Source organism: Hippichthys cyanospilos, chromosome 7, assembly GCF_059441005.1.
Source record: "Hippichthys cyanospilos isolate Australia breed blue-spotted pipefish chromosome 7, RoL_Hcya_1.0, whole genome shotgun sequence".
Lineage (NCBI taxonomy): Eukaryota > Metazoa > Chordata > Actinopteri > Syngnathiformes > Syngnathidae > Hippichthys > Hippichthys cyanospilos.
The window spans coordinates 6,573,299-6,593,255 of record NC_142375.1 but is presented as its reverse complement, the minus strand read 5'-3'; the positions used below and the strand labels follow the sequence as shown (position 1 = coordinate 6,593,255).

The 19,957-nt window shown below is 39.1% G+C and overlaps 2 long non-coding RNA genes across 2 annotated transcripts in view; one reads left to right on the top strand and one right to left on the bottom strand.

Annotated features, from left to right (window-relative positions):
- The first annotated feature begins 562 nt into the window (after positions 1 to 562).
- On the top strand, positions 563 to 13,295 carry LOC148420829 (uncharacterized). Its single transcript, XR_015866061.1, has 3 exons — positions 563 to 638; positions 12,115 to 12,269; positions 12,336 to 13,295. It is a non-coding gene; the product is annotated as an uncharacterized LOC148420829 (long non-coding RNA).
- The window catches only part of LOC148420828 (uncharacterized), a 28,864-nt gene continuing 20,507 nt past the window's right edge, over positions 11,601 to 19,957 (bottom strand). Inside the window, exons 5-6 of the long non-coding RNA XR_015866060.1 lie at positions 14,363 to 14,413; positions 11,601 to 12,463 (exon numbers count right to left, since the gene is read on the bottom strand). This is a non-coding gene — a long non-coding RNA (uncharacterized LOC148420828). The remainder of the gene's footprint in view (positions 12,464 to 14,362; positions 14,414 to 19,957) is intronic.

The window sequence follows — 19,957 nt, the reverse complement described above, 5'->3', positions numbered from 1 at the left end:
CATTTACAGTTTTGTTATTTTCATTGCACGGCTCTCTAAATTGTGTGCAATTACAAGCAATAATAGGTCTTATATTTGCGTTGGGTTCATGCAAACACAGAGAAAATCTCATTAGTATTATCTTGGCTTGAACACTTGACTGTGAATATGAGTCAGTGCATCCAAAAGGGCTGTTATGATAAGGCCGCCATACATTTCATCGCCCCGGTGCCTTTCTCCCCGACATGAATGATTGTGGGGTGGCGCTGAGTGTTGTGCTTGTGAGTGAATGGCAGTGGCCGTTCTATGTTTTCTGGCTCATTGCCTCAAAACGACTCTCCCAGCGTCACTGTCAACAAGGGCTGCGGGAGAGAGGATTTTCGTCTTTTCCTTCCCGTTCCTTTGCTCGGCTCCTGTGTGCTGCCGCTCTGTCTTTTCTCCTCTCCTCAAGCCTGCCAGGCCTTCTTTTCCATGTGTCTCACTCTCCTTTCTCAGAGCAGGGAGCCCCCCCCCCCCTCTCCCCATGCCATCGCTTCCCTGGAGCTTCTGGGGTGGGGGATGGGAAAAAGGGAGGGGGCGGCGTGGGGAAGAGGAGGCAGGACTGAAGAGATAGTCTGCCAGGCTTGCGGGGAGGCGGTGGAATTCTGCAGGTTGCCACGGTGAGCTCGTCGATATCACATCGAGTCACTTAGCTGCCAAATGAACGAAGCTTTTCTCTGCCCTTCGTCTGCTCCACAGCGGAGATGGATTGCGAGTATTTGTGCGCGCCCCCCGCCCAGGCTACTGTTGCTGTGCTTCTTTTAGCATCACATATATCCTGTAGAGTTGGGCAGCGATTTCAATTTGAAATGACAGCCTTTGCAGCAACATCATTGTAAAAAATAACGCCTAAAATAACCCTAACCCTGAATTCCATTAGCATGAACTTAGATACTAAAGAATAAACATAATGGATTGGAAGGTTTTAAGGAAGCCATTTTTATCGGAACGGTTTGGGTCTGTTTATATTTATGCTAGCCTCTGGCTGTTTGACTTCTCACGCAAACATTTTCATGTTTTTATTTAATGAGATGTCAGGTATTCAAATGATCCTAGGTTTCACAGTGATGGATGCTAACGCCCGCCAACCTGCCAAATGTGAGTGAATTTCATTAGTGGCAGATAAGTCTGTCACATCCACATGTTTGCTTTTTGACACATTAATTAACATGAAATATGTATTTCTTCTTAAAAATTTAAGGAGCAGTGGTCCTTGGTCAAAAAGTTTACGTTTGAGACGTAATTAGTGATTACAATGGTTACCAATAAACCTGTCATCTGTGCTCATTGAATGTGGCGGTTAAGAATAAAGACAAGCTGACGAGATTGTTCCCAAAACCTTTATGGGCCTAAGTAAGGGAGTGCAAAAAAAAAAAAAGCCATTATGTTCGACTTGTATTCATAATTGAACACTGCGTTGTATTCTCATCATTGCATTTCTGTTTGAGTTTTGTAAATGAGGAACCTGCCCTAAAAGTACTTTCCTAAAACTCTGGCGCAGATAGGGCTCATGCATTGTATTGCTGAAAGTGAAAAACAAACAAACAATCAAAAAATAACAATAAAGGCTGCTTTTTTTTTTTGTCCAATCCTTTCACCTTTACATCAAAGGAATTCCACATCCAAGGGAAAGCATCAAAGGAAGCTAACAGGGAGCTAAAATCTCACCCAACAAATTTTAACACTTGGCAATCACACTACTAGGAGTGTGCCATGTTTTGGCTAAAATATTGTGAGAATGATGAGGAAAAAAAAAGGTCAAATTACTGCACAATGTTAAAGAATCATATTTTGAAGTAAAATGAGCCCCACTATAAACATCAACCTATTAGAGATGAATACTTTATAATTAAACATTTATGTAGTCATCGTTTGAATCTGCAGAGTTCATTTGCTTAAAAAAAATAAAAAGTTGGATATCTAGTTTATAAACCTTTGGCATGCCATCATCAATTTTATTCACATTTAGCACAACCCACTTTATGTAGAACATCAAGTGACCAAATCAATTTTAAGAATTTTTTTTTAATTTTAATTTTAATTTAAATTTTTTGTCTGAAAAGGAAAAATATCTTGTTTTGCAAAAAATTCTCACACAGCATCAGGAGCAACATGTGATTCAAAGACACTTTGACAGGGTCACAATGGTCAGCGGATTGAACCCACAGCCTCGAGGTTGCTAGAAGACCACTGAGTTATTCCACCAGAAACATCTTAAAAACATCTTTTTGATTCATTTTTCTAAATGTAGTTTAACATGAGCTTTTTCCCCTCCTGTTTGAGACTAGATTTAAGCAACTTGACCTAACGTTCAGTAAAATGTAAGCAATATTTTCTCGAAGATTTAATGAGACAGGCCAATTTTGCTAGATTCAAGCAAGCCTTTCCTCAATGCATTTTCTTAAGTAAGTCATCAATTAGAAGATTTTTCTCAAAATTATACCTATGCAAAGGTGTAATTTTAGACTTTATTTATTAAAGCAGTGACTACAATTCAGTAGACTTAAGTAAACATAATTCTAATATGTAACTCAACTTCAATTAGTAGAGGTAAAAACAGAGTAGGAAAACATAGGTGTCTTGCTGTAAATGCTTAAAGCAATGCTTATGTGTAAGTTTGTTTCTTATCATAAGATTTTATTTTGGCTATCATTTACTACTTTTAAGAAAAATGGTATTGTTCTTAAAACGGAGATACATCATTTCTGATTTGTGTCTTTTGGCAAAACTTAAATTTGAGCATGTCATTCATATGACATTGCTTATGATAATATTTGTTAACTCATAAAGACATCTTGTGTAAACAAAAACCAGGCTGACAGTTGTATAGTTTCTGGTTGCCAGTTTTAGAGTTTGGCCAGTCACCGGAACCAAAGGAAGTGCTTTGTTGTCATCAAATGTGGAAGTTGGTTGCGCAGAACTCTTTTCTATTAAAAAAAAAAAAAAAGGATAGGATGGGTGGGGTGGGGTAGTGAACTGAGTGTCTAGTGTCTCGCAAAAAAGGTCAGATCATGCCTCAGAAGTTGCCAAAATGTATTACAATTACGAATTACCCAAATGGTTTTTCCTAAGATGTTTCACATCCATAGATGCTGAAAGTCATGCAATTTTGTGAGGAAGCATTGAATGTGCAAGTATATATGAAAGTAATAGTTTAACTGTCTTTATAACGCTCAACTTGTCAAATTTAGTATGGGGGTTATAAGAGATTCATAAAATCTTTTTATTGCCTAAAGAATCCTCCGCTCTGAAAAATGTGTGCGTGATCTGAGTGCAAAAACATTAATTTCACTTCTTTTACATATTATAATGTCCAAAGCGTCAACTAGTTAGCAGTTTCCAAAAACTCTAAAGTTAGAACTATGTCCATTAATTCCCTAAAAAATGATTTCACTGATAGGTAAGCAGCAGAGTGATGTGATTACAAAAGCCTTTTGTCCTCATTGACTGCAGAGCAGAAAACACTTCTCGCACATATAGTCACAAAATCTGAAAGAATATTTTATTTGTATGTTTTGCTCTTGGTGGAAACAAAGAGGACGTGGTTTCTTCGCAAAAGTGTTTTAGATTTCAGCACAGCTTTGAAATTGTGTCCACTACTGTCTGGCGGAAGCTTTCATTACACTTTGAGGCAAAACGTCTTATGTTTCCTCTGCTTGTGTTTCCCCATCATATTTTATTAATATTCTTTGTATGTCGCAGTAAGCAGACAGTGTATATGCTAAATATGCAAGCAGTGCTGTGTGCACAACAGCGAGAGCGAGCCCATCTACTAATGTCATGCAAATTACAAGCTGCAGGCCCGCGTTGTGGGAACAAGGCCATTGATTGGAGCACCTTGCACTGTTGCTGAGCACCCCTCAAAAGTGTCCTGTGGGGGAGCAAATACGCTTATTGTGAGTTCATTTTAATTTTTCAAGAGGCTCTTATGTGGTGTGAGGAAACAAGCCTTAGGAGAGAGAGGGAGAGAAGTGACAGTAATCTAAGGTCAGTACTGTTAATTAGTGTCTAGACCTGTTAAGTAAAGAAACTGATCAAATAATGCGAATGCCCACTTGGACCAAATATGGACAGTGCGCATCCGCCAAAACATGGAACTAAGGAAAAACGTGGAACTCAGGAAAAAAATAATCAGCTTTAATCCCCGTGCAAAATAGCTCAACTGGAGTCACATGTTCCTTGGAAATGACTGCGATAACACAATCTGACTCATACACAAAGTACACTTCCGCGGTTAAAGCCACAGTCGCTCTTGAGCGACAATGTTTTGTCTTTCAAAGGAAAATTCATTTCATGGGCCCTTTTACAATATGAACTGAAAGAATGACTTGGTTTATAAGGCAATAAAATAGCATATTTTTTTTAACGCTCAAAAGTGACCAAAATATGAACAAGATTCCTTAGTTATTACCTAAACCTTCAGGACATTTGTGACGCTGTCTTGTGTTGAGGTTTGAGCCAAATGGGTAAGATTCTTGCTTGGAGCAAATTAAAGAGCCCCATGAAATAGAAAACATTTCCGTGTAATACATTTAATTTTATTTATCGTATTTATTTTTTTACCACTGAGGGTAGCTCAATGGCAGAGTGATTAGAATGTCCGCCTCACAGTTCAGAGTTCCAAGTTCATTCCCAGTTCACTTCGGCCCTCCTCTGCGGAGTTTGCATGTTTTCCCCATGCCTGGCTTCCTCCCACACTCCGAAAACATGCATGGCAAGTGTATTGGACACTCTAAATTGTCCTTAGGGGTGATCGGAAGCATAAATGGTTGTCCGGCCCTATGTGCTATGCAATTGTCCAGAGACCAGTTCAGAGTGTTCCCCGCCTAGTTCCCGGACGGCTGGGATAGGCACCAGCGACCCTTGTGAGCGGCTACAGAAAAAGGATCAATGGATGTATGCATGTTTAATACTGACAAAAAAAACGTTTTACCACTTGAATCAATCATTGAGAAAGTTATTTGACCACAATGTCTATGTTTAAGTTCATCAACACATGATAGACAAATATATGATTTGTGGCATTGATTAAGGCAAGATAGTTTTTCCTCTTCACATTTGCAACATGTTTGGATTCGTCTGGCGTGGTAGAACTGCGAAACTCAATCAGATCGACCAGTTACAATGTGCCGCAAACTGCGAGTCGCTGACCCGTTTTAAGCGTAATAATCCAAACAGGCCCTGATAAAGAAGCACAGGGTATGGCTTTTTTTCCTGGAGAAAACGAAGTACAAAGCAGAGCTGCGCTCCCGGCGCCCTTCTTTCAGCAGCGTAGCCTCTGCTCTGTTGGTATTAATCACCTTCATTCCCAGCTTTGCCCTCATGGCTCTCTCCTCACACACTGTATTCAACTTGACATTTTCCTCCTCTTGGACACGTCCACTCAGAACCCAGGAGCCTTTCTGATATGTGGGAACATTTTCTCTGACCAGACATCTCGCACCCTTGGTAACACCTCAGATGAGAGGATGGACTTGAGAGGAGGTGGGCCGGTCAAAGAGAGTGACAAAAGAAGAAAAAAAAAGAGAGTGGAAAAAAAAATCCATGGAATGTGAAGATATTGTTCAGCTATATCATATGTTACATAACATATTGTTGGAATATTACTTCTCATGTCCTCGTATTCCAAAATGTTCATATCTCCCCTCCACACACGTCTTTTCTTTCTTTTCTTTTCATTTTTTTGGCCATATTAGACCCTGTTCATAGGCTTAAAGTTTCCTTTTTTCATTCTGGGTCTTACCCATTTGTTTGATGGACACAAATGGGTATAAGGAAGCGGATAGGGCTTGAGCGACTGAGGAAGAAAGTATTGTATAGCATTAGATCTTTTTAAACAGACATTAGAGTGAGAGACGGTGAGAAGAATTTGATTAGATTCAGAGGGAGGTTTTTGAATTACACTTGAATTTCATTGTGAGTAAAAGAGCTGCAGACAGATAAGAGCGCTGGGGGTGAAGGAGGGAGATTTGGAGCATTAAGGCTAAATTAGCAGGAGTGGGCCTGAGAGAAATTAGATTTGATTCAGAGGCTGAGCGGGGGGAAAAAAATGAGCATTATCCTTGAGATCTGTGGAAAGTCAGATGAGGAAGAAGTCAAAAGCGTGAGAGGAGAAATGGAATGGAATTTTGTGAAGGAAATGGGAAATAATATGTACACCTTGAAACAAGAGTGCCTCAAATGAGACTTTTTTTGATTTGTGAGCAGGCACTTGATGAATTTGCTTGCTTTGTCTTGGGAGTGAAATGAAGAAAAAGAAGAAAGCCATTGTCCCAAGGCACCTTAAAACAAACATATAAAAACACAAAAGCCAATAGGAAGCACTGATAAGGACAATTCAAAAGATGCTAACACTGAACAGCTGGGCAATCCGACTTAATTTTTTGTCCTCACTACCTTGAAACTAGGCACATCATCCACAATTGCAGCAGTTTGTTTCTGACATTTGACTCCAAGGGGAAGTCAACAACAATTTTTTTTATGACAAATATGTGTTCTCTCACGGCATTCTGGCACTGTGTTCTAATTAAACCTGTACTTGGAAAATAAAGAAAGCAGCAAAACCCACCCGTTTTTACTACACAGTGGCAAAATGGAAGCCTCATGAGATGATCAAAAAGGTGGATTTTGAATTTTGCTGCCTGAAATTGCTCACAATGCCATGTTTAGGCTTGTGGTATCAAATAGTCTCTATTTTTCATGATTAAAAAGCATAAAACATATTTTTTAGGGGTGCTGGAAAAAACACATTATAACGTAAAGGAACATTTTGGGTGGACCTCCTTTAATTATTATTGATACAATTAATTACATTAATTCTATTTAAATTTATAAGTGTTGATAACTGGTGTTACACTACATCCATATGACTTCTTTAGCTCTTTGCAGCTGTTTTGCCTTTCCTCTAAAAGTGCGTGTTATATTATTGTGGTGTTGCTGCGGAGATTGCCTTGCCTTTAAATTGACAGGTAACATGGAACGATGCTGTTTTTAAGACAGGAACTGTCAGCGTAATGTTTGATGACAGAAAGCTAAAAAAAAATCGGTTTTAGCATCATGTGATGCTTCCTAAAATGTTGTACGACATCTGATACATGTCTGGCCAGTTGATAGCTCATTTGAATAACTTGAGTACAAAACTACATCTTTGTTACTACATTTTTTTTTGTCAAAACCGAATACATTTCCCCTTTCATTTGACAACTGAGTTAGAGTTTTCATAATTTGAAAATATTAAAAAATGCTTTTCACGGGTGCTGGAAAAGATTATCGGCACTCCAACTCAACCAGTGGAGAAAATGTATGATTATACAGTGTGCGAAAATATGCTGTGGAGCCAAGCTATCGCTGCAGTGCCAAACGAAGCCTCGTCTGCGTCCCATCACGATTCCTGCGCCCTTAGTAGGTTTTACAGCGCTCATAAAAAGCCCCCAGTGGCTTCATCCACACGCAGGGAAGACCACAGGAGCCACGCTGCCTGTGTCTCACTTGAATAGTCTCAACTCTGACGTCTGTTAGAGCCTCCAAAACATCATTAAAACCCAAAGGCTCCCTTTTGACGCACACACCATCCTGCGCCCCCAGCCCACAAAGTAGTGCGGTAATCATGTTTAAACAACACTGTGTTTGGCGACGGCATGCTCCCCACAGGCCCTGAACAGGTGGTCATTAACGGCTCATTACCTCTGCCAGGGAGGATATGTTTTCATCACCTTTTTTTGGGTCAATTAACGGGATAACACAAAAGCCACCAAAATTAAAACGAACAACAACAAACACAACATCAAGCAGGAAATTCTGATTTGCCAGGAACAACCCATGATTTATAGGTATGGATAGAAGATTTTTTTTAAACATTTATTTTGATATTCAAACACTATATTGGATGTATTTTGATTTATATGACATATATCATTTATATATTGTTTTTTTTTCAAATATTTAAATGTTCTTGCCTCACTTTTCCTTTTGAGTTCCACCACTACACACCTGCCCAGTGCTCAAATCAATGGCCTGGAGGTACGCAGGCAACGTGGTGGAGGCTTAGAGAAGACCTTTCTTTGTCCATCTTTTTAACTTGTCTCAAAAGACATTTCTTATTCTTTTGCCTTTGACACTTTTTCCTTGTTTTTTTTTTTTTTGGTTACTGAACAACTGAACCATCATTCACAAAACCCTCTCATTTTAAATATGATTTTTTTTTAAGGAGTTGAAAAAAAGATCGAATAAAATAAACATGGTTGACAGTCGTTTATTTTGTAATTTTGGAACGTTGAATGGAATGAAGAAAAATGTAATAATAATGAAATAAGGAATGTTAAAAAGGCACATTCACATTTCTAAGACATTGAGAAGTCCAATTTAACACCCAAACACAAACACAAACACACACGCGCGCACGCACGCGCACACACACGCACACACACATGCTCACAATGATTGGCCTCATAAATCAGCAGGCTTACTGAGACTGCTGGAACCCAAGGACAGCCCCAACACGTGGAGCTAACATGGCCAAGACCTTCTGGTCCAGTGCCACCCTCTCTCAGCGTGTGTGTGTGCTTGTGTGTGAGAACGAAGCTACTTGAGAGGCACTCATACCATAAGGCAAAAGGAATGAATCCACTTTATGTTGAAAGCAAAAGTACGGAACTGTTTGGCATCCAATACATGTCTGGCCAGATGACAGCTTCATTTGAACAAGCTGAGTATAAAACTGCGTATCTTTGTATTTGCCAAAACAGAATGAAGCCTTTGTGCTAGATGCCTTTGTCCACTCTGATTGATAATTATTAAAATTTTTGACAAATCATACTCAATAGAAAAAAATGCACAACAGGTAGCAAAAAGAATGCAGCAGCATAATTGTATTTTCAAAAAAGGAAACATGGATATAGTGGCATTTTATTCTAATCAGTGATTATGACATTCAGTGAACGGCACCTGAGGAGAGTCTGGTAACACACCACAAAAAAAGAAATAAAAAATAAAAGATTGCACAACCAATAACTTAAATATAAATAGAAGTAGCAAATGGAATGCAGCGTGTTTTAATGGCTTAAAATCCAATTTCTTCTAAAGATATACTGTCAAGTAAATCAGCAAATCCTCTGGCAAGCAAGTTCAATTTTCCTCAGATGTTCCTTGAGAGAATGTAACACAGCAAATGGTCTTAAAACATGAATTCAGCTGACTCATTTTGTCCTGGGAAGGAAACTCTGGTAGCACCTGTTCTCCTCTGATTTAAAAGGTACACCAAAGGCTCTATAAACAGAACATTTTCTGGGTTTATTGAATTTCATCCCCGATGACTTTTTTACACATACGTTTGAGTTTGCATGCAATTTGATTTATGTGCTATAGAACTCTCTTTGATAATGCCGCTGGTGCTCATTTGCCCTCTACATTTAAATTTTGCTCTGCTTTGCATACTGAATCATTAAAATTGGTAACTACTTGCACGAGGGAGTGTGAGCTTGTGTGTCTGCGCAAAGGTGCAAATGCACGTGTTTGTTTGGACTTCTCTGCAAGGAATCTGCATCTGTATTCAGGTCCCTCTCTCTCATGGTTTCCTTTTACACAAACACACACACACACACACACACACGCACACAAGCACTACCACACACACACAAAACGAGGCCTACATGAGGCAAAATAGTGGGCAACTGGGAGGGAGAGAAGCCGTGAAGCGTGAATTATGGATTCTGAAGGATTTCTCCTTGCTGAGAGAGCTAGAGAATTATATGAAAAAAAAGAACACTTTGAGTGTAAGTCACTATAAAATTATATATATATATATATATATATATATATATATATATATATATATATATATATATATATATATATATATATATATAGATAGATAGATAGATAGATAGATAGATAGATAGATAGATAGATAGATAGATAGATAGATAGATAGATATGCAGTATTTTGAAATATAGAGAGCAGAGAGATAGACTGTTGTCATTGAAACAGTTTAAACGTTCTCTTTATCTCACTGATGTGTGTGTGTGTGTGTGTGTGTGGGTGTGTGTGTGTGTGTGTGTGTGTTTGTCCTTGGGTTACAGTCAAAAGGAGCACAGTGTGAAGTGATGAATGCTTAACCATGTGAGGGCAATGGATCAAAACATTTTTGTGGTGGAAGCGCTTTAACATAGGCAGTAAACCACTCCAGTGCTGATAACGTGACACACAAACACACACACATAAGCATGTGCGCATGCCTGCTATCAAACACTCAGGCCTTGCCAGTTACAGATAAGAATTAGCATCTAGTCCACTATCAATGTAAACATATTGTCTTTCTTGAATTGAGTTTCTTTTTTTTTTTTTTTTACTGTATACAATTAAACTTTTGAGAACGTATTGCAGCAACCTTTCAAAGTATTCCTTAGAGCCTGTTTTGAAGCTCACGCTTATTTTATCAAATAAAAAGGCAAAGAATGATTGATTCCAGCTGTTTGTTTGTCACTCCCATTTGAAGTTCACTCGAAAACATAACCGTAAAACAAAAGAGGATTAAGCAGGGCCTAGGTACCTTAGCGCTTTGAGCAAAAACATTTTGAAGTTTGTCGACTACTTCAAATAAAGCTACAGTATCTACGGGGTGGGGCTTATACTAGTGGCGATTTTTGTTTTTCTGTATTTCTTTCGAATCATATAAAAGTTTATTCTCCAAATTGCTGAATTTGCATATTTTCTGATTAAATAGATGTGTTAGCCTCCAGATGTGGTTGCAAAAAGCTTCACTGCACTGAGGTTGATTACAATAGCCTCACAATAATCGTGTAGAGGTGGTAGGTGCCTGTTTCTGTCTTTTGTCAGGTCTCCAATATAGCTGTTCTGTTTTCCACATTTTCATTGGTCAGGTTAATGGATTTATTATTTCGATGTAACATATTTCGTTTTGTTGATTGCCTTTTAATGTTGATTAAAAAAAAAAAGCACAAGGGGTGCCAGATAATACTGTGCCTCACTGAAAGGAGGCCTTTAAAAAACAAGTTTGCATCGATGCTCTTCTACATTAACACAGCTTTAAGATCAAATGCTGAGCTGCAGTACTTTCTTTCTTTGGCATTGTCGACACGTAGCTATTAAACCAGGATAATTATGTGTTAAAAAAAATCTATCCATACACCTCTGTTTCTTTAAAAAAAAAATACTGATGCATGAATCTGCACAGTGAATTTTGATTCATTCACAAGCATGCCAAGCCGCTAGGTGGCAGTAGTTTCACCAAATTCTGTCCAATCAGAAAGAACTTGTCTCTCAACGTCACCAACGTTGGCGGCGTCTTTGTGGGAAATATTGAGTGGTGATGCAAATCGCCAAAGAATTTGAAAAATCTGCAGTATGGGTGGAATTTTTGAGACTTTTGGTTTTAAAGGAAGAAAAAAAAATCGATAGGGAAAACTGGAATAATTTATCGCCCTTTTGCAAAAATTGCTGTTATGTGTAGACTATGCTTACTATTCTGCCCTAAATAAAAGCGAAGCATTAAGATAACATTGTGTTTGGGGATTTAATTTATTTGATATCAACATCACAAAACAAATGAATAGAGCCCATGCATTACTGTATTTTAGCACAAGTGTAAATTGTCTATGTCAGTCTACATCAGCTTCTTAGAACATACAGGAAATTAAAAACACACACACACTCTCACAACAATGTCGAAAAGGTTATTTAATCCAAATTATAAATCAGTGTCATAGCAAGCGAGCAGCTGAGTCCAGAGTCCAGCTTGTGCCAAAAATGTTTAGGATCACTGTTTAACTTCTACTCCCTGACAAGTGACTTTCTGAGTCAGTCTTTTGAAAAAAAAAACTGGAATGTTGAAAGAAATTTTGGCACTTTGACAGGATACGAACTCCCCTGACAACGCTCCAAGTCCTCGGTCCTGAATTCTGGTATTGAATTCTGGTGATCAGACCTACAGAAAGAACAACGATGATCCTGGTTTAATAATTAAAAAAAAACACAACACAATACAACACAACATAACAGTGGAAAAGCAACCATGGCAGGAAGGTCACAGCAGGGTGTCTGGTTTAGTGGCCTCAGCTTTGCATGTCTACTTTTTGCAGATGATGTAGTGCTGTCTTCAAGCTGTGATCTCCAACTTTCACCCAAGCGGTCAATCAAAAAACTGTGGAGTGCCCTCTCCTGATTGTGACTGAAAGAATAAGATCCCCAATACAAGAGGCCAGAATGAGTTTCCTCCGCAGGGTCTACGTTGGAGGTTGGTTGAGAAGCTCAGTCCTCCGGGAGAGCTCAGAATCAAGCCACTGCTCCTCCACGTTTACAGGAGCCCGCCGAGGTGGCTTGGCCCTCTTCCTTCTTGGCGAAGTGCTCCGTCTTCCATGTCCCACTGGTAGGAGACCTCGGAGACGACCCTGGACATGCTTGGAAATGCCTAGGCATCCCCATAATCAGCTGGACAAAGTGGATGGGGAGAGAAGTGGAGATGCTGTACCGAACATAACGACATAGCGACGGTGCAGAAGCTACAAAAGAAAATTGGAAAACAGTTGGCTAGAAAAGTATTTTTGATCATAACAAGTATGCATTGGAAACTATGATCAACCTGTTGAACTGTTAACATTTTGACATTTTATGATCTGATACAGTTTAAGCACACAAATATTTACTTCCCAGAAACAAACTACAGTTAGCTCCATTTAGCTAGCATTTAATTCACCACCGATTATTGATAACTATGTAATACAGTATATATATATAGAATGCATACACAACACTCTATTGAAAAAAAAAAAAACTTATTGGTTACTAGCGAATAACATTTACACCACAACTTCAAAAGATATGGTTCTCATAGTATCTGGTGTCTTCAACGCAGATCTTTTGTGTAGCAAAATAAGAATAAATTGATAATATTCATTAATGTTGTAGGCATTTTTTAGAAAGGCATTTGAACAGACTTTCACACACCCAGACACAAATCGGACGCAGTTGCAATGGGAATTGGTACCAAACGGGCCCTTGCCCCACTGCTGCACGTGCCTGCTTGCAGGCATACATTGCTTCTATTCTGATGGAACAAAAGATATAAAAATGTTTCACTAGCGCACATATTACACAGTCATTTTATTATTGCTGTTAATTATATCTTTCAACTATAAATGTGGACTTGTTTGTTTGCTGTGCAAACCAATGTAGTATTGAGAGGGTGCCAATGCTAACCATGACATGTTAATATTTATTTATCTTTAACGGTGCGGTAGCTCTGTTTGCAAAATGAGAAAGTATTAAAGCGTAATTGTGTGAAAATAAAACATATGCTATTGAACACCACTGTCTTCATTATTATTCTTCCGCTATTTTATTTTGCATACGTTTTTTAATGTACTACTTCTTCCATGCTTTTCACCGTTCCAATTTCAACTTATTCCCAAAATTTACAGCAGGTTTGCTTCTATTTTTCTCCTTCAAAAATTCACTGTCATCCAAAAATGTTACATTTTCTGATCATTGGATCTCTCATGTTTGGTTGGGGTTTGTGGGTTTTTTTTTGGGTCGTGTGAGTTTTGTTCATGTTCTTAAGTACATGTTTGTTTTCCTTGTGTTTGCCTTTCCTATATGTGTCTCGTTAGTTAGATCTTGTCCACCTGCCTGTTTACCTGCCAGCCTCATGTCATCCAATCAGCTTCCCCTGCCTTTTGTCCCTCTCCAGCTGATTGGTGTTTCCTCGTTAAGTGTGAAGTTTATTTGAGTTACGGCTTGCATTCAGTTCTAGTTGGGACATTGCTTATTTTTCTTTGCTGCTATGCTGTCACCCTGCTGTTGGCCTAAGTTCATTTTAGTTTCTAGTTTGGTTGCTACTTTTTCCAGCTTTTGTTATTTTGTTGTTCCTGCCTTGTTTTCTTATGAAACCCAGATTTTTGGAGCTACTTTCTCTCAGTTCCTGCACTTTTGGGGTCCCCCTCTTTCCTCACCTCCTCACACCCTGCTCCGACTTAACGGGATCACCACCATTCAGAATTTGCACTATTAAATGTAAATTCAACTTTTCTAGCATGTAGCCATTCCCAGTGATCCCCCTCATTGCCAACGTCTACTGCAATTTGTTTTTAGTTTAAAAAAAAAAAAAAAAAAAAAGCCAAATATTACACTTTTTTGTTTGTTTGTTTTTTCCTTTTCTTTTGAACGGAGTCCCACCGTTCCAACTTGCAACCGCTCAGCTAATACGTACCCCAATATTTGTCAAAGTTTCAAAATAAAAATACAGATTTAGATTTACACTTTGTAGATTTTTGACCAATTCAAAGCATTTCAACTTCACAGTTTTCAGCTCATTCACGGTCATGTACTTACATTTCTCATCCACAATTTTTCATTCAGCTTCTCAGTCTTGACACGCAAGGTCTGGAGGAATTGCATTCTGCAGTTATTCTTTTGGAATAATTACATGCTCGAAATACTCCTGCAAATAGGAGAACTGAGGCAATATAAGAATCATAGGGTCAGGATTTATATGAAATATGTGAGCCCCCTGTTAGTGTAGGATTCTGCAGAGTGGAGCACTATATGTTGTTTGTGTATGGAAGGGAATAATAATTATAGCCCCTGAGATACACCATGTGGTCAGGCAGATACATATCATGTGCGCCGCAAGTCTACAATTGCGGCGGAGACGGTGTGTGAGCGGTATTCAATGTCTCACTCTGTGTCTGTGGGAGTAACACTTTGTAATCACAGCTGTAGAAAACATCCTGCAAGTGTGTGTTGTGTGTGTTTGGGACATTAACCTCCCCCACCTCTCTTTGGACCAACACATCATTCCCGGAGCAGAGCTGCAGCAGACTCAGCTGTTTTTAGTCCACAGTGAATGACCTTTACGTGAAACCTCACATGGCTGTCTTAATCATTTTGCTATCATAAAGGTTTCAACAGTGGCTCATTGTGGTGAGCCACGGTTCATGTTCTGATCACGTCTGTTTTCTGGATTGCGACTATGAAAGATTGTGTAGCACAATCTTACTTCAAAGCTGAACTTCGAGAGTATACGCGACACGTGGTAACAAAGAAAACAAAGTTCACATAAAGAGGTTAGTCAGAATAAACACAGCACTGCTTCTGTTGGTTTAAGTTCTCTGTTTTATGTGGTGTACTTGTCAGATGCGTTGCATTTTAGATCGGATGTTGAGGAATACAATATTTGCATGCACCATTGGTTGCACTTTGGAGCATTGGGATGTTTCCTGCACCTGTGGAGCAGATGGACATACAATGCCTTTCTTAAGGTCGCTATCATTAATAAGGAACCACTATTTTTTTGGGAGACCCAGTTACCACAAAATCACAGGGCCGCAATCATACCAGACCTCACATCCGCTCAAATCCTTGTTCAGTTGTGTCCTGCCCAGCCAATCCAATTACCAACTCTTCACATCTTCAAACAAGGCATTTGTAAGCTCTCAAATAGCTCCTGTCAAACATATCTTTTCTTGTTCTTCCTTGTGTCTTTTTGATGCCAATATGCTCTCTCTTGTTGGACCCTTACTATTTCTGTATCACTCTCTCTCGCTCTCTTTAGCAACCATGATGCACCTGGTGAATGGCCCACCACAGCATGCCGACAAGTAAATGTATTAAACAGACTACTGACATCTATCATTTAAGAGGTGCGGTGATGTAACGTAAAGTGGAAATTTGCTCAGAAAATATTGGGAGGAATTTAAAAGTGCGTACAGGCAACTAAATGTCAGGTTAGAGTTCATATTATGGCCACGGCTACACCTGTGCAACAGCTGTTTTTTTTTTTTTTCCCCTCAATATGATTTATTTATCATTTTTGCTTTCAACATTCACAGTGGAAATTTCACTCAGAACCCCAAAAATAACCTAACCACATTTTAAGAGAACCAGTGAAACTGTTCTATACATGTGGAACAGAAGGCCACCAAGACTCTGCTAAAATGCACAGTAACCAAGACGTAGGAAAAACTCTGCCACTGCACCTTGTGAAGTGGTTGGTGCGGCCACAAACCCTCAAACCTCTTGAGGTAACTCTATAATGTAAACCATCTTTACCATAAAGTCAAGGTAAGCTTCTGCAAATGATTCAATTGCTCTAACACTACAAATAATAGCATGTAATACACAACCTTTGACTGCATATGAGGCCTCAGTGAAATATGAAAACAATTTTGAGACTGTGTGACTCTAAATTGAAAACAAATCTTTCCTTAAGTCCTGAAATGGTTTTAGTGGTTCGTTCGTCCTTGTTGAGAATTTCCCCTTCTCAAGTGTCTCTTCTGTGCTCACTCTCTTATTTCAACCTTGCCCTGCAGGCCCCTGGCTGCCTGTTGCCAAATTGGTGCTTCATGTGCTCAGCTCTTAAAAGAGCAAGATTATATGTGTGTTGTCCTAGTAAAGAATGCAATATTGGATGTGTATGCGAGCCACTCTTCACCCAACATGAATGGAGAGCGGGAGCAAAAAGGTGCCTTCACATGAAAATTCCTCCTATTGCTTTATCTCCCTACTTTTTCATTGTCCATAGCAACAAGGATATGGGCCGCAATGAGGACACACATACACACACACATGCACACACCGTCCCTCCATCGCTCCATCCATCCCTGAAGTGGTTGCCAGCCAATTGCAGGGCACATAGAGACAAACAACCATTCACGCAACCAATCACACCTAAGGACAATTTAGTACGTCCAATCCACCTGCCATGCATGTGTCTGGGTTGTAGGAGGAAGCCGGAGTGCCAGGAGAGCACCCAGCTTGCTTGGGGAGAACATGCAAACTCCACACAAGAAGGCCAGTGCCAGTTGGATTGGAACTTATGTCCCTGAACTGTGAGGTGGACGTGCTAACCACTGCGTCACCAATGTGCCCCCCTCTTAACCCATTCACTCGTAAAAATGGATGTAAAACGTCAATAGGCATCATTGGCAGTGAAAAGTTAAATGTTTGTAAAATACAGTACAAGTCACTTATTATGAGGAAGCAGTGTATTTTTACTCCTTGAGATATACCAGTAATGTACATGTATTGACAAGTAGAATAATTAACTTTAATTAACTAGACGTGAACCTTTGACTACTATAGGCATCAACATCAATAAAAGATTTAATAGCCCTTGTTCATTGGGAAGTTTCAAGATTCAATAAGATTTGTCTGGAATGACGACAAATCAAAAACATTTGATATAATGTGCTTGAGGGGGGCTCAGTGGAACAGTGGTTCGCACGTCCACCTCACAGTTCAGGGACCCAAGTTCAAATTTGGCCTTGCTGTGCGGAGTTTGCATGTCCTCTGAGAGCTCGTGTGGGTTCTCTCCGTGCAGTCCAGGCTCCTCCCACACTCCAAAAACATGCATGGGCGGTGAATTGGACATACTAAATTGTCCATATATATATATATATATATATATATATATATATATGTATATATATATATATATATATATATATATATATATATATATATATATATATATATATATATGTATATATATATGTATTTATATGTATTTATATGTATGTATGTATGTATGTATATATATATATATATATATATATATATATATATATACATACATTTATATATATATATATATATATATATATATACATACATACATACATACATATAAATACATATAAATACATATATATATATATATATATATATATATATATATATATATATATATGTATGTGAAAATTACATTTAAAATGAAATTGACTTTTATTATAATTATGATAATGAGCTGAGCAGCTGAGGACCCACCACAGCTAAATTGTCTTTCAGGGTGTCTTTTGCTTACTGCCCACAGACAGCTGGGATAGACAACCAGCAGGCCTGCAACCCAAATGAGGAAAAGCCGCTACAGAAAATGGATGGATGGATGGATATTGTGCCTGAAATTACTTGAACCTAGTAACTGAACTTTAGAGGTAATAATCAGAATATGCTCAATTATTTATTACACAGAAAAATTTGAACAACGGGAGACTTTCAATCAAATGGCTTTCCATCCATCCATCCAACATCATCTTGACCATTCATCTGCACGAGGCTTGCGGGTGTGCTGGACTTTCTCCTGGCTGTCTTTGGGCAGTACACCGGCCACATGCTGAACTGGTTGGCAGCCAATCACAGGGCATACAAAGACAAACAACATTTCACACTCACAAACACACCAAAGAAAAAAATAGTGTCTAATATACCTACCTTAGATGTTTGGGAAGAAACAGGAATACCTGGGGAAAACCCACACAGGCAGACAAGTACTTGCTACACAGGAATGTTAGAGCTGGAAGTGAACTCACAACCTCTGACTTTGAGACGGACGTAGTCATCACTCTTCCACCTTGCCACCAGGAATGAGTTTGAAACTACAAACTTAAAGATAAGAAACTTAAGAAAATACGTATAAAACCGCGTGTAAAATAGGTGTGTCAAGTTCCAGCACTGGTGTTGCAATACTTTGCTTTCAATGTAATCTCTCTGTGATCTAATACACTTTCTTAACCTTCTCTGCACATCTTTGATGCACCCGTGAGAGGTTTCTACAAGGAATCATCATTACAATGTCTTCAAAACGGGTCACATTGATCAATATCTTGAGCTTTAGAAAGAGGAAAAATATCAGAGACACCCAGGTTGGGTAACCAGGGAGGATGCTCCAGCACAGAGATGGACTTCTCAGCAAAGAACATTGTGAGCAGGTGGCTGTCATTGTTGTTGTCAGTGGTTGTCACTGCACTTAGCAGGCCGCCACAAGGGGTTGTCAAACCAATTCATTATGTATGTGGTGAAGGGCGGACGCCACGGAATTCGGCCTTCCTGGGCAGGTGGGGACTGGACAGAGGTTATAACCGAGCTGCTTGTGAAAAACCTTGGCCGCAAGGTTCTCCTCAATCCATCGGTGCCTCAGAGAGAACATGTTTCTCTGGCCCCAGAGCCTGGCCTGGGAGAGCGGTCAGAGAAAAAAGTGCACAGCAATATGCGCTGAGCTGTGGCAACGTTTGTTTTGTGCACCTTCCTACGTCAGAGCTGCCACTGCAAATGAGCTTAGGTCAAGAAAACTATTTAACAAAAAGGAGTTAAGTTCAGGAATCCTTTCTCCTTTCCCTGCTTGCCTACAAGTTTTGCCTTAGAATGAAATATTCGCCTGTGGTTGCACAGGTATTTTTTTTTTTTTTAAAGAGAGAGTAATGGCCATAAATTAAGCCATATTTTGATATTCTTGGCTGCTTGATACATCTAGGCCTTTTTTTTAAAAATTTGATTTCATGGAAAGGGACTCCTGCCTGCTATAGTGGTTGTTTCCTACTTTGTGAATTGCTTATGTGTTACCATCTGGACGAACGGGTTCACAGTCATTTGTATATAATTTACAGACTTGAGCGCGGATTTAAGTAATTAGATCTTTGTCACGGATGTACAGCAAGCCATTTCAGCACTTCAGAACGGCAGCAATTCTGGTCCTGTTGGTTTCAATACTGAGTTCTTTAAATTATTTCAAATTATTTCCAGATACAGTACTATTGCTGCAGGCCCCAGAGAACATGTAATGAATCATTTTCTGTGGGTTGTTTGTAATCCACAATGTTGATGGCCTCAATTTCTCTCCTGCTACAGCAGGGGTGTCAACCGCATTTTTATCGTGGGCCACATTGGAGTTATAGTTAGGTTAGGGTTACACCTGGCTAGTTTGGAAATGAGAGACTGGTAAAAACAGCTCAAAAGAGAACTTGGGAGGAAAGAAAAAAAATGTTTGGTTTTTTTCCCCCTCAAATTTTAATAGTTGAAGACATCTTGCAAATTTGGTAACTTGAAATCAAAGCCGCATAAAATGATGTGGTGGGTCGGATCTGGCTCCCTGGCCCTTGAGTTTGACACCTGTGATGAATGGCAAGGTTTTTTTTTTTTTAAAAGACCAGA